General features: G+C 40.9%; 1 pseudogene; it reads right to left on the bottom strand.

The window, feature by feature from the left end:
• Positions 1–7,026: 7,026 nt before the first annotated feature.
• Positions 7,027–9,566, bottom strand: LOC140946120 (uncharacterized; annotated as a pseudogene).
• Positions 9,567–14,860: the final 5,294 nt, after the last annotated feature.

Raw genomic sequence — 14,860 nt, 5'->3', positions numbered from 1 at the left:
TTTGCAGTATTCCTGCCTTTCATGGTAAATAGCCTGCAAATGGCCAGGGTACAGGGGTTGGGGGCTAAGTGATCACACCTGGAACTGACTAGGCCATTTAAGAAGGAATGAATGCAAAAAAATCTTTTTACTTCTGAGTAATCTACGCCAGGTATTGTTTGTTTGTTTGTTTGTTTTTTTCGATAAGAACAGACATAGGACATAGGACAGTAAATAACTTATCAGTGGTTTTGCTTTTCTAAAAATTGTCTTAAAACAGCCGTTACGAGCTTTTCTATAAAGAAAAACTAGACCAAAAACTATAACGATACAATAAGTCGAATAATCCAGTCCTAACTTAAACTTAGTTGTTTTCAAATTCAAAGAAAAATCTTCCCTTGCCCTAATTTCCTAGACAAAACAATTCTGTTTTACTTGTTGCTCTTTTCCTTTCAGTATTCCGAAACAGGCTTAAACGTTATTTCTTAAGTCACCTGCTTGGTGTGCCTTCTCATCTTATTACTTTTTTTTATTACATTTTATTATTTTGTGTTCACCAGTCAATATGCTTCTACGACATAACACCCTTTTTGCCTCCACACTTTAATAACAGTTACTGATACCACATCGTGGTATTAAGGTTTTTCTGTTTTCCTTAGTTGTCTTCATGGATCTTTTTTCGGAGCAAAATTATAAACTCTAATACAGGATTGTTTGTAATTTCTACAGAATTTTTAGATAAGGCTCCCCAAATGCAGACTGCGAAAATTGCCTTTGTTTACATCTTCCATCTCAGTGGAGTTGCAAGTTTCCTTCACATTTACCTTTTCGTACCTTAATGAACATAAAAATAATTACAATAATGATAATAATAATAATAATAATAATAATAATAATAATAATAATAATAATAATAATAGTACCAATACTAATAGCGATGATGATGAGGACGACGATGATGATGAAGGTAGGATAAAGAGGATGATTATGATGATTATGAGATTAAGAATAAGGATGGGGATGAGGATGAGGATGAGGATGAGCGTGATGGCAAGGATGAGGATGGGGATGGGGATGAGGATAAGGATGAGGATGAGGATGGGGATGAGGATGAGGATGAGGATGAGGATGAGCGTGATGGCAAGGATGAGGATGGGGATGAAGATGAGGATGAGGATGGGGATGGGGATGAGGATGAGGATGAGGATGAGGATGGGGATGGGAATGAGGATGAGGATGAGGATGGGGATGGGGATGAGGATGGGGATGGGGATGAGGATGAGGATGGTGATGGGGATGAGGATGAGGATAAGGATGAGGATGGGAATGAGGATGAGGATGAGGATAAGGATGGGGATGAGGATGAGGATGGGGATGGGGATGAGGATGGGGATGGGGATGGGTATAAGGATGGGGATGAGGATAGGATGGGGATGGGAATGGGGATGAGGATGAGGATGAGGATGGGGATGGGAATGAGGATAAAGATAAGGATGGAGATGGGGATGGGGATGAGGATGAGGATGAGGATGAGGATAAGGATGGGGATGAGGATGAGGATGGGGATGGGGATGGGGATGAAGATGAAGATGAAGATGAAGATGATGATGAGGTTGAGGATGAGGATGGGTATGGGTATGGGTAAGGGGATGGGTATGGGGATAGGGATGAGGATGGGGATGAGGATCGTTTCCCAAATTTCTGTTCCATCTGAATTTTTGAGCTTTAAATCTCACGTTGAGCGTTGTCAACCTGTTTAGAGAACGATCTTTTTGGACAGAGATATGGGCCAATTACTTTATAGTGCATTTACTTTTCTTAGAGTGTACTTGTTGAATATAAGGTCATTAATGCAATCGATATCCTTGAAACTCTGAAAAGAAGAAAAAAAGGTCCAAAACATTCTCTCTTGACAAAACCTCCCCTATTCTAAAAGGAACTTTTACAAAACCGACAGATCCGTCAATGCCGCCTAATTTAGAGAAAAAGGATCTCTGCCGAGCAGCAAACATCTACAAAGAGAATACATGGATATGATACATATAAGATACTTTCAATCAAGAAAGGAAGTGTTAGGTCATTTATATTCTAAACATCCCTGAAATTTCTAAAATCCGCCGAACTTTAGAAAAGATGCTAGCCACACCTTAAAACTGGAAGTTTAAAGCGGCTAAGAAAATTGTGGTTGCGGTGGATATCAGGGATGGTGCGGAAATTGTTGCCAGATCAGTTCAAGGCCAGCAAGAATAATTGTGTGAGGGTGGATTACACGGATTTGACGGAAACTTGTGTCATTTAATACTCTTTTTTTAAAATATTAACTATTGAAGAGAGGAATATGTCAATATATCATGTATTAGATACTTACAGTTCAAAAAAGAAGTATTTTAAAATCATGTCTATCCTTAACCAAATCCGTCGAATCTGCCGTATTTTAGAAAAAAGAAATTAACTCGTCAACTGCAACTTAGAACTGGAAGTTCAAAGATCATCAAAAAATCTGTGCTAAGAGTGGATTTCACGGATTTTGCGTATAAATGTTCTATAACAATTTGACTTAACCCTATCACTCTTAAGATTGAAAAGCTCATTTCTTTTTTGAAAGTTTGGAAGTGTAATTAAGATGTCATATGAAGACAACATATCCTCGTCGATTGTTTTCTTAATTCTCATAACCTGTCTCCTTGAGATTGTGTTAAAATGATGAAGAGAATTCAAATCAATGCTGGCCCCCCTTAGGAACGGCAGGGTTAAAACTGTTTTTTTACAGAGCAGATGTATAAAAATGTAAACAACATTTATCTATCACTTCAAAGTTAAAATTCAGTTGGTGAACTAGCGCATTGTCAGAGAGTAGACGTTCTTGCTGCCCCCCAAAACAGGTACATAAGGCACATTTAATGGCATTTGCGGACAAAACAACCCTCCATTTAGAGATTTACATAAGTGAACAAATTGTCATTGTCAAATTTTTTCTCATGAAATGGCGCAATTAACAAATTTCGCACAAAGCAATCAATGCATTTGTTTCTTGAATTACGATGCACAATAACATCAATAAACAAGATGAAATAAATATGAAATTCAACTTGGCCCGCTTCAAAAGTCATCGGCTGCTAATTGCTACCCATTATCACGGAAAATAATGGAACCAATGTCTCATGGAGGCTACCGAACAACATCAACACCTCTTGGTTCAATAGTTTGTGTTTCCCCTTGTGATATACTTCACAGCTATGAAAAACAAGCTTAAACTTGACCTTGGATACTTCAAACCCTTTTTTGCAGTAATTAGGCTTCTTGTTGCGATCAGAAAGCAACACCGGAAAATGATCCGCACTAATGTAGCATGGACATGTCAATTTGTTATCAAATCCCTTCATACTCTACTTGTAAATCCCTTGGGCTAGTAGCAACACTGGAACTTGATTAAGAAGGTTACAACTGCGGACCCCCAATTAAACACTTCTGTATGTTTCCATTGACTTTGAATTTATTTCTCGTGACTATCACAAATTGATTTTCGTATAAAACCGGAGCCTGTTCTGGAAAGAAATCATTCACAACATGAACAAGACGAAGTATCCTTGTCGTCAGTTAAACAGCAAGGCCATACAAAGTGCAGCATTATGCTTTGTGGGCCCGATAATCGTGGGAAAGTGTGTAGTATTGTAAAAGCGCAATGCGTATGCAAAATCGACGAAGGAGGACTACAGAAAGCCTGGAATGACGTCTGTAAAACTAGAGACGCTTGTGATAAGGCCATTTGTGGTAAGAATCTTCTTTTCAATGTACTACGTTGCTTTTCGCGATTATAGAAGTTCTTTTTGCTTAAGAACGATGTTTATATCTCTTTCACAGGGGTGAGAAATGTAGCATTTGTCTTTGGAGCTATAAGTGCGCAAGGCCCCAAAAAAAGCCGAGGAAAAAGAGCAGCAACTGTCGAAGAACACGAAAGTGACGAAAGCAACGACGAAACATTGACATCAAGTCAAGTAGCAAGTACGGCCAGTCAAAACTGGATTGCTGATTATCCGACCATCGTCAATGAAAAGTTAGGCCCATGCATCAATTACTGGATAGCCTTAACGACTCCAAATGGCGCCCCGGCCAACCCCCTTGTAATCCACCGAGCGCTCTTGGAATGCGACGTCGAGACTGTGGCACAACAGGTATTAATTGCGAATGGTCAATTACACATCTTTTCTTCAATGTATTTCATGAACCAATTTATACCATCATATTTAAGACTTGAGGTTTTTTTTCTGTCCGTTTTTAATAACTCATCACTAAATACCATTCGAAAACCAACTTAACAACATACAGGGAGAAAACATCTTGAGAAAAGGGATATCCATCTCATGATAAAGTTGGAAAATTCGCAGTCATTATTCAATATTTCCACGCATTCAAAAATACAAAATAAGCAGACTCAAGTTTTTTAACAGTGCCACTGTTCTGTTCTCAGGTACCCTGTTATGAAGGAAAAGAATCGTCGGCTATGAAAGAACTGTTCAGGGTATTGAAAGATCATAAAAACCAAATGATTCAGGAATTAGTGAACGCTTCGTACGGACATTGCTTCCGGAATGAAATGGACAGCTTGATGGGCGAAGAAGATTTTATGGACACGCAAGACTGGGGGACAGAGAAGGTGGCTAGAGTTTGACTCACAAATTCGTGCTTCGGCTTCACTTTGAAATGTGCAACCACCAAGCTTCAAGATGCAAAGTTACAGATTGATATGTTTGGCTTTCACGCGGACAACCCACAGAGTGGAGATGAAGAAACACGACTTTCGGATAAACTGACTGTGCTCGTGAACGACACAGGACTGGCAATGAAAAAGATGGAGTACGCCCTCTTTGGCGGAAAAATGTACAAGAAAGTTCCATCGGCCAAGTACACTTTCGCTTACAAATGCGAAGTCTGCGTTTTCATCAATAGCCTTGCAGCGAACGAGTTCTTTAAAGCTCCACTGCTAAAGGACATGAGAAAGATAATCGACATCCTTTCCGACCCAGACTGCGAGGTGATACGTCTGATCTCCATCGACTACAATCTCATCGAGGTAGATGGTGGGCACGGTTGGTCCATCAAAGAAAGACGCTTTGTTAATAACCCTATTGCAGACGAGAAGATGGGCGTCATTTCACCGAGAACGTTCACCAGGTACGATCCAGACAAAGAGCCCGATCCAAAATACTTCAAGGATATTTTGGAGAACAGCCTCTAACAAGCCGAAATACGTGAATTTTGCGAGGATTTCCTCGAGCTGCTCAACTTCAACAAGAAAAGCCACAAGGATAAAGTTCCCTGTCTAATTGGTGATGGTGATGCAAACAGTGGCAAAACGAGCCTTTTCCATCCCATTCTCGGGATCGTGCACCACACAAACATTGCAACAATTACCAGGCAGAGGGTATTCAACAAGGCCATGATCTTGAAATCCACCAAAGTGATCTTTATTGATGAGGCTTCCACGTCAACTATGGACATTGACGATTGGAATATCTTAACCCAGGGAGGCTACACCGCATGCGATGTGAAGTATCAAACAGCAAAGTCCTTCATCAATCGCTGCCCTATGCTCTTGACAGCACAAACCAAATTGCATTTCAAACCTGAAGACCAGCCCGCGATGGATCGTAGACTTCGAAACTACAGCTTCAAAAGTCTCCCGGCTCCCAAGAAAAGCGCCTCTGCATGGCTGCGAAGACATCCGATAGAGTGCATCGTGTGGGCTGCAGCGCAAGCCAGGGCATGCATGACATCAGCTTCAGAGGACGAGCTAAGTGATGAGGAAAGCGCAGATGACGGAGTATTGGCAGCGACAGACAACGAACAGATTCGCGCGTTGTGCATGGACGAGGTACTGGACGAACGTGATGCTTCACCTGTCGGAGTGAGTGTGCAGCGTGCAACGGACGAGACTGAGGATGATTCGGACGCAAGTAGTCAGGATGACCAGACCATCAGTGCGTTGAGACGAGTTATGGAGCGGTGCTCTCAGACGTCCCTCCGACCCCGCAAAGTTTCAGCCATTTTGCAAGCGCGACTCAGCGAGCGAGAAAGACAGAGGCAGGCAGGGGAAGCGGTGTACCGACGCAGACAGGAAAATCTCTTGTCGAAGGGAGTCGCACGCGAACATGTGGCCCTACTTCCGAGGGATACATTGGAACCCATGGCGACGCAAATTGAAAACGATCTGACAGCCTTCAGGCAGCAGACTCTCCAAGAAGACTTGCAGAGAAAGCGAGAAACAGCACTAGGCACCTTCCAAACACCCTGGCAACTAGCAATGGAGCAAGAACTACACAAGCTCACCAGGGCCCTTGAGATGTCAGACATGAATCAGGAGAGAAGGACGTCTATGGAGGCCTATCGCGAGGTCTTGCAGGATAAGCTGAGGCAGTTTCACCAGAACTATGGTACGGCCGGTTGCTATTTCGCCCTGGAGCAACGAAAGCAATCATGCGTCACCATGGGTCTTTTGAAGAAAGAGCAAAGGTTCCTTGTTACCAGCCTCTTCCAAGTCCTGCCGACCGAAGACGAATCGGGCGAATCTTTCAGATCGGATGGTCACAGAGATGGAAGCACCACCTACAAAGAATTCTTGGATGCCGCACCTTCAATTACAGACGCACTTGCAGTCACCTCAGTGCAAGGTACCACCTCAGAGAACAAAATTAGCAGTGACGAAGACGTCTTTATAACGTCAATGCCGCGCTCGCAAACGTCCAGTACAGCCCCCCCCCCCCCCCCACCCAAGTGTCACCAACGAGCCACTACCAGTAACTCCAGGAAGCGAAAGGGTGCTTCCTCGAGCTAGCAAACCAATAGAATCAAAACATTTCGTCAAACAAACAAAATAGATAACTATTTCTCAAGTCAAAATTAGGTTATTTTGTGTAATACGACAATAAAACCATGCTTGTGATGGTCTGAGTCATATTGTTGCTTGCCGTTGTAGTTATATTTCAAGGATGTATTTTTATTCTGGCGTAAATGTAAAGTTCTAGGGTAAGTTAGAAAGTGCTAGGGTAACTAAGAAAGTGATCCGAATCTTCGCGCTGCACGGCTCAGCAGTGAGTTGTCCGTCCTTCCCTTTTGAAAACGAAATTCGCTATCTCTGAGAATCCCTTTCCATTGACCGTAGCCGTATCGCTCAATGCCTGCTTTAACCCTATTCAGACTCGGCTTTTTTGGTCAATCTGTGACTGGGGGGGGGGCTCCTCGGACCCCCCCCCCCCTCTGTATCTCTGGAACCAATAATGCTAGGGTCATGAAATTTACACACAATGATCATCTCCGTACAAACAAGCCCCACACCCAGTTTTGACTTGCCACGCCCAATGATGACGTCACAGTGACGTCACATTCCGCTTTTCAATGTTTCTTATTATTTTTCCACTTAGATACGTAAAATATCAATAATATTGGTAAAGTCATCTCTTTGTTATCCCTTCTTATGAACTAGTAACAAGGAAACACTTGTACAGCGAGAAAAAGCAATAGGAAGCAATAAAATTTAAAATTTGAAATGGTTGTCCGCCATCTTGGATCCGCCATCTTGGATTTCCGTTTTTTTGTTAAAATTATAATTTAAAGCAACTTTCAAAGGGGAAAAAGCTCAGAATGTATAAAAGAAGTATCAAACTAATGTTTATTACCCAAACAAATGACTTTGGAAGCGTTATTTGGAAAATAGAGAGGCATATTTGTCAAAGCAAAAAAGTGACAAATTTTACCCCACCCCTCCCCCCCCCCCAAATATTCGATCTTGAAACATTTTGATGTAATGTCAGAAACTGGTTGCCATGGCAACATGATTAATCACATGGACATGGTAATTATACCAAAATGTTCCTAGATAAATTTTAGGAAAAGTCAGAAAAATTTGAACGTCATAGCTCTTTCGGTGTAGGAGTTATCACGATTTTGCCGGAGGGGGGGTTCGAAAAGCGCCCCCCCCGCCCCAGTCTGAATAGGGTTAAGATAATTGTCTTCTTCAGGGTGAACATCAGACTCTTTTTTCTCGCCGGGAAACGCGACACTATAAACGCATTTTCCCGCTTTAGTCTCGGGACACCTGAAAGACGCTTGGGTGGTGTTTCTGCGATCGTTTCTCTCTCGTCGTTTGAGGAACTATCAGTTTTGCTACCATTTCGATCTTCAGAAGACGCAGAATCGCCTGAAAGCCTCGAGCGCACGTCTATTTCAAGCTCTGACCCTTTGTCTCCATGCAGTCTTTCCAAATATTCATGTGCTTTACTTGTCACCTCGCGCGATCGCTGCTTCTGATAGTGAACCCTTGCAACAACAGAGCTATGTTTCTGGTCCTCGGAGATGGAACTCGCGGTCTCCACTGTCTGTCTATAGCGAGTCGGGTGAACGTACTTTCCCGTTGCATCAAAGACCAGTTTACTCATTAGCCCTTCCAGTTTTTGGTGCTGCCCTCCACTTCTTGTGACCAATACAAAGTCGCAGGTCGGTATGAGTAGGGGGCGAATGTGGTTGATGTAGCCATCCAAAACTTGCATGCTCGTCTCAGTCAGGTAAAGAGAATCGAAGCCATATTTGCCAGCCGTTTTGAAAATTTTCTGGTCTACAAATCCACCGTTAGTCTTGGCTTTGCTCACCATTTCCAATGTTAAGTACTGATATGTCATGGGGCGCGAGCCCTTGACCTTGATAAATAAACAGACGGCCACAAATTTGGTAGCAAAAGATAAATCTATTGGCAAAACAGCACCCGATTTCTCTTTGCATGATTTCAGCACGTTCTCGTAGCGAGGCAGGTAGCGACCCACGACTTCCAACAGTTCTTCTAGTGTGGCCCAGTGCCCCTTGGCTTCTAAGGCATCGATGTCGAGCTCACTGGTCCACTGCAACCGCATCATTTTGGAAACGGTTTTGCGCACCTTTTTCAAGTACATTTCTGTTGAAGTCAGCCCCCTCAATACCGATTCCGATACTCCATTCACTTTTCGATAATCCACCAATTCTGCAATGGCATCCAAGTAGCCTATGCGCCCGGCGTGTCCGAGGTTCCAATCATCCTGCATCGTATCAACAAACTTAAAAAGGAGATTAGGTGAACATAAACTAAAGTCCACAATGTCAAATGTGACCTCCTCTTCGTCCTCGCAACAAAATTTGAGAAACTTTAAGCACTTGCTAACGATCTGTTGTGCTTGTCGATCACTTTTACAGCCTCCACCAGTGCCAGTGAGCCACGAAAAAAGTTCTTGGCAATTTTGTTTATAGGATCAAAAGAGGCAATTGCCCTGCTTTTACGCGGTGTAATCTTCTGATCACTGGCTTCACATTTGCTGGTTTTATCGACATTAAGCGTATCGATTTGAGCACTGTCTGGCTTCTCGTCGAAGTAATAGTACCAACTGTGTTTGTTCTTTACGTGTTTTCTACAACCTCTTTGCGTAGTGAATCCCTCGTGGTTACAAATTTGCACTGGGCAGTGAGAAAAGACCATCACAGTCATCCTCTTCTAAGTGAAGTCTCTTTGGTTTAGGCGATGCATTTGCTAACTTTGACCAGTTGACATCCTTGCCTCGTTTGTTCATCTTAAGCATTAGCTTGAAATCAATATCTTTGTAAAGTATGCATGTACTTATACTAGCAAAAGGGTCCCCAAGAGATCATCCTATTCGCCAATGAGGTAATTGTTAGCCCATCTCTGCCCACACTTGGTCATTCTTGCCCTTGCCCCGTTGTTTTCTTGTCCGTATCTGGTACACAATTAATCAAAGGGAACAAAGACACAAACTTGAACTTGCGAGGGCAAGCCCGAACGAGATTAAAGATGTAGCGGGCAAGTCTCGTACTTAACTTAATTGTTGAAGGAAATATGTTTTGATAAATTTTTATAGCGGAGGTGATGGACAGTAGTTTCAGATAGCCTACGATAAATAGGAACTATTGTTCCCTATTCCTTTTTTACACTTTACGCAAAATGGAACGCCAGTTCCTTTGTCACAAATTCGAAACCTGTTCCCATTTATACGCGGAACATAACACTCATCTTGAGGAACAAAAAACCACCTCGATTAGGAACAATTCCGTTCCTGTTGGGCATGAATAGGAACAATTTGAACCGAAAGGGAACAAGGCGTTCCGAACAGCAGTGGATATGCCAGTAAATAGGAACAATTTGTTCCTTACTGTGTCGAGCGAGAAATTAGATTGAGAACTTTTGTTCCCCAATCGCTTCGAAAGGAACATGAAGGGAAATCGGAACAGTTGAAAGAGGACCTTTTGTTCCAGAAGGATAAAAGAGGAACCTGTTGTTCCTTTTGACTAAAATGAAAAGGAACTTTGTGTTCCAATTTGCTGCTAACGGACCAGATTGTTCCGAAATTTGCCGACCTTTGTTCCTATTGTGGAAATAAAGTTCCTGTATTGTGCGTTTCTAGGTTGTTCCTAAAGCAATTAAAGGAACAAAAAGCAAAAACGTGCGGAACACTACGTTTTTGAAAAAGAGATGTTTCCTCGTGTCGCGTCACTTAAAATCAAACTTTGAAAGTTTCCTCATGTAAAAAACGGCCTGACAATACTAAGGACAAAAATGTAATTGAAAATTACGGTGTTTTAACCTGAAATGTTGCTATCATTACTTTTGGGAAATGTATATGATAAAGATGAGGATGAGGATGAGGATGAGGATGAGGATGAGGATGAGGATGGGGATGAGGATGAGGATGAGGATGAGGATAAGGATAAGGAAGGAGATGGGGATGGGAATGAGGATGAGGATAAGGATGGGGATGAGGATAGGGATGAGGGATGAGGATGAGAATGAGGATGAGGATGAGGATAAGGATGGGAATGGGGATGGGGATGAGGATGAGGATGAGGATGAGGATAAGGATGGGAATGGGGATGGGGATGAGGATGAGGATAAGGATGGGGATGAGGATAGGGATGAGGATGAGAATGAGGATGGTTGGGGATGAGGATGAGGATAAGGATGGGGATGGGGATGGGGATGAGGATGAGGATGAGGATGAGGATAAGGATGGGAATGGGGATGGGGATGAGGATGAGGATGAGAATGAGGATGAGGATGAGGATAAGGATGGGAATGGGGATGGGGATGAGGATGAGGATGAGGATGAGGATAAGGATGGAGATGGGGATGGGGATGAGGATGAGGATAAGGATGGGGATGAGGATAGGGATGAGGATGAGAATGAGGATGGTTGGGGATGAGGATGAGGATAAGGATGGGGATGGGGATGGGGATGAGGATGAGGATGAGGGTAAGGATGAGGATAAAGATGGGATGACAACAGCAACAACATAAGCTTTATTTGCATGACTATAATTATGTAGTTACAGTATTGCAAAAGCTTTAACATAAAGTTACAATTTATAACAATGATAATGCAATGCAATGATTACCACAGTCAATCAATTGTCACTAACATGATTTGATAACAAATTAGTACGTAAATCAATACATAATGAGACAAATTTCAACAAATGTGAATTTATGGAAAATTCTGTGAATTCATCAATTTAATTATTAATTCGACAAAAGTTTGTTGGATTTTGATTTTAGAATTTCTCCCTTGGGATTGAATATTTTGGACAATGGAAGAGAAAATTAAATTCATCTAGCTTCAATTATAACAGAGTTACAAATAGGGCAGAATATATCGTTGCGGGAAGTTTGATTATACCTTCCAGTTTCAATCATGAGTTTGTGGTTACTTATACAAATTTTCACTAAGTCTTCCCTATTGGTTGAATTTCTCATGAAGTCTAGATAGCTTGAAATTTTATAGTCATGTTTAAATAAGCTGTAAAATTGCAGTTTCTTAGAATCATAGATTGTATGTTGACAATATGTAATATATTTTTGTCTTATTATATCTATATAGCATTTGATCTTAGCTTCACTCAAATTATTAGGATCAAAATCGGGCAGGTCATAATATTCAGATATTTTCATAAGACTATGGTAAAAGCTATTTTTACAGTGAAGTTCTAGTGAGGTACGAAAGGCTTGTTTAACAATAGTAAGATAGCAATAGTAAGCAGAGGATATAATACGTAATAAAGGATGTTTTTGTAAATATTAATAATTAATGAGAATCGTCCTAATTCACTTCTACTTGCAATAGTTGAAGCTTTATTGCTTATTTCTAGGTAACGCTTGCGAAATTTCAAGTGGGTTTTTTCAGTTGGGGTATTGTTCCAAGCTTTAAAATCATGTTTTACATGTACACCACAAATTTCGCTATTATATGATAATATTGGGGAAATAATCGCTTCAGATATTTTGCAAGCAAGAGAAGGTTTTAATTTGCTAAAGTTTGTGTTTTTTCTTAAACTAAAAAGAGCATGAAGAGCCTTCTCTTTCAAGTGTTCAAGTGAGATATTAAAATTACCGGTTGAGGAGATACGGGTTCCTAAATATGTATATTCATGGACAATATCAATGGCTTCTTTGCCTACATGGAATTCTAGATTGGAGTTTTTCTTCGCTTGTTTTTGAAAGATCATAACTTTGGTCTTTTTGGAATTTATATCTAACATCCAAGGGTTGAAAAAAGAGGATAGTCGGTGTTGAGACAGTACTGTAATCCTATTTTAGATCGTGATATAATAATTAAATCATCAGCATATAAATACGAATTTAATTTGGTACCATTTGGAAGGATGATAGGGTCTGATAAAGTATTTTGAAATGGGGACGGTAAGTCATTAACGTAATATATTATAGCTTTAGCCAGGGCTAAAAGCGAAGCTCCTATTAACTCGAATTTATAATTTAAATCAAACAATAAACTTATACTCCACAAATCAGTTAACTTTAGAGCACATTCATGTGACTTTTGAGGGAAAGGCTACGTGATTTTAGAGAAAAATATTTTGCAAACAGTCCATCTAAGAATGAACTTAATCTTACATAGAGTTGATAGCCTCATATGTACACCCAAAAAATAGCAATCATCTTCGATCACAATTAAGAGCCATAATGGCTCTTGATTTAAGCCGGCTTCCCGGTGTTTTCTTTTTTCAAAGATGAACTCGAGGCAAGAAAATCACCCAAAGCTTTCTTTTACAGCCAAAATTATAACTAAATATTCTTTGGAACGTCTTCTTTCTATTTGCAGTGAGAAAATGTCTAAAGGCTTTTTAAAGTTCTATAAGCTTATAATCAAACCTGATACTCGGTCAGATCATTGTCTCACCGTGACCTTTTTCACCGTGACAGTGTACGTACCTGTCTATAAGAGTTCGTGATGCTAGGAGGTGGTCTGATGTTCGATTTTTCGGTAAGAAGCCGATTTAAGACTTTTGGAGTATGTTCAGCGAAGTGACGTGTTCAAGGAGTCTTTAAAATTGAAAAGAACAACTTTCATAGGCAACTAGAAACACAAATCCCGCGGTAATTTGATGGGTCATTTCTTACGCCAGATTTAAATATGGGAGTTATAAGACCGTTGCACCAATTTTCAGGCACTGTTCCTGACTTAAGAACAGTATTATGGTAAACAGGTAGCAGTGTTGGTAAGCTACAACCAGTTGCAAAAGTACTTGAGACACTGTACCGTATTTTGGCATAAATGGCCTGTCCATGATCTTGTGCTTGTGATCCCCCCTCCACCCCTTATCAAAGTTGCTAGCAATACAAGACCATACTCAAAACTTGGAGGAACAACTTTGAATGGGAGGGAGGAGGGAGGTCAGTATTATATTTTACAGACCTGTGACCAGGAGCGATTTGAAGCAAGAAAGGTCGTTTTTCCGTGGGAGTGTCTCATCATTTTTGTAACTGGTTGTCTGAGTCCTTCATACTCCTATAGCCGTGGTGCACGATTATTAAACGGGGTAAAACGTGGTGCACTCTTAGCACCTAAGGAGGTGGTTATAAAAAACAGTATTTCATTTTTGTCGGTTTGCCTGTTTAAAAATGGCGAGACAAAAACGGCAGTTGTTGGCCCTCTTGTTTATGTGGTAATATGCAAGAAATTGGGCTTTGAAAGGAAGCACGTGGCAAAAGATGCCACACCATCTTAAGTAAGCTGCAATGAAAGGGGTTTTTGGTCCTAAAACGCTACAGAGATGCCAAAAATAATATATTTTCTTCGAACTCGGTTAAAAGATGTTTATTTATGGAAGGAAAGTGACGTAAGATGCCCCGCTAGATCAAGGAGATAGCTTTTTGGTGTTGTTTCCGATAAGTACGTGGACGTGGTTCCTCTTTTATCGCCTGCCATTTACAGGAAAGAAAAGTTACGCTAAAAAGCAGCTGTTGGCGACTTTACTTTACTTAACACAAGTTTGGATTTGTGTTTACTCTTTGGTCGTCTCACAACTTTGTTTCGATTTTGAAGCCCGAGTGTGGCTATAGGCATCAGATAATGAAAATTCACGTGCGTATTTCAGTAACATAGACGCGAGAGCTCGCATATAACGTGGCTTTATAGTTCTGTACTTGGTAAGGAAATTTATTTCTTTGCAAAAAGGAAGACACTATCCCCAAGAAAAGCACTTTTCCAGCACAGCAATGTCAGGAATTTACGTGCTTCAACGGTCTACACGGTCTACACGGTCTACCATCATATGAGATAAATATAATAATATATTCTATTTCTTACTGTTGCAGAATGGTAGACCGTGGTGATGGTAGACCGTCAGAAAATAGAAATTAACATAGCACACAACTTTTTCTGCTTTCTAGCTCTAACGGACTTTAATAAACATCTTATTTTCACCGTAGTAGATGAAAAAAACTGAACGGTTTTACTTTAACAGCGATGTTGAAAAATAAGTCACGCGGTATACCGATTACATAACGCCATTGCATATCAAATGTCTTTGCGTTACAGCTATAGGGGTGAAAATG

Source organism: Porites lutea, chromosome 1, assembly GCF_958299795.1.
Source record: "Porites lutea chromosome 1, jaPorLute2.1, whole genome shotgun sequence".
Lineage (NCBI taxonomy): Eukaryota > Metazoa > Cnidaria > Anthozoa > Scleractinia > Poritidae > Porites > Porites lutea.
Note: the sequence above shows the minus strand (reverse complement) of the source record. Positions and strands in the feature narration are given on the sequence as shown.